This window comes from Mytilus edulis, chromosome 8 (genome assembly GCF_963676685.1).
Source record: "Mytilus edulis chromosome 8, xbMytEdul2.2, whole genome shotgun sequence".
Classification (NCBI taxonomy): Eukaryota; Metazoa; Mollusca; class Bivalvia; order Mytilida; family Mytilidae; genus Mytilus; species Mytilus edulis.
This window is the reverse complement of record NC_092351.1, coordinates 35703030-35703844: the sequence shown is the minus strand read 5'-3', so window position 1 is coordinate 35703844 and position 815 is coordinate 35703030.

The window sequence follows — 815 nt, the reverse complement described above, 5'->3', positions numbered from 1 at the left end:
GATATATTTGGATAAACATATTTATCTATCTATGGGAATAGAACAACATTTTAAAGAAAAAAGCGAAGACACTTCTTGCATCAAGTGATTTTATGTAAAAACTATGTATTGGCGGACAGGAGGTCTAATAAGTTACAATAAATATGGTTTTACCTTTGCTGAAAATATTTAGCATTATTATAATACCTTAGAATTTACCTTTGCTTAAAATCGTTTTATGTTATTTATTATATATACGCCCATTGTTAACTTTTGCTTAAAAGCCTAAATTTTATACTGAAGTAAAATGTACCGTCAAACCTGTCGTGATATTGGATAGGTTACTTGAACAGCGGATATGAACCCCTATCATATTTTCCTATGGTTACGTTTTCTTAAAACCGCAGTGTTATAAAATGTGCCCTATTTTTTTTTGTACCTTTGCTTAAGATCCATAGTGTTATTATTGTTTGCCATGGTTTACCTTAAGTTTGCCTAAAACCTTTATTTTTATTATGTTATACTATGATTTACATTTTGTTGGTGTAATTGAATATTTCTATGATTTACCTTTGTTACAAATCGGTATTATTATCATACATCATTATTACATGCATATTCTAACGGTTTTTCTTTGGGAAAGAATACAAGTGTTACTATATAGACTCCATGGTTTACTTTTGCTTAAGAATGGTAGTGTTAGTATACCAACACTTTTTCCGAATGTGAAATTTTGCCACTTGTGTGTGAATTAAGGATGTTCTTTTCCCAGGCATAGATTACCTTAGCCGTATTTGATACAACTTTTTAGAATTTTGGATCCTCAATGCTCTTCA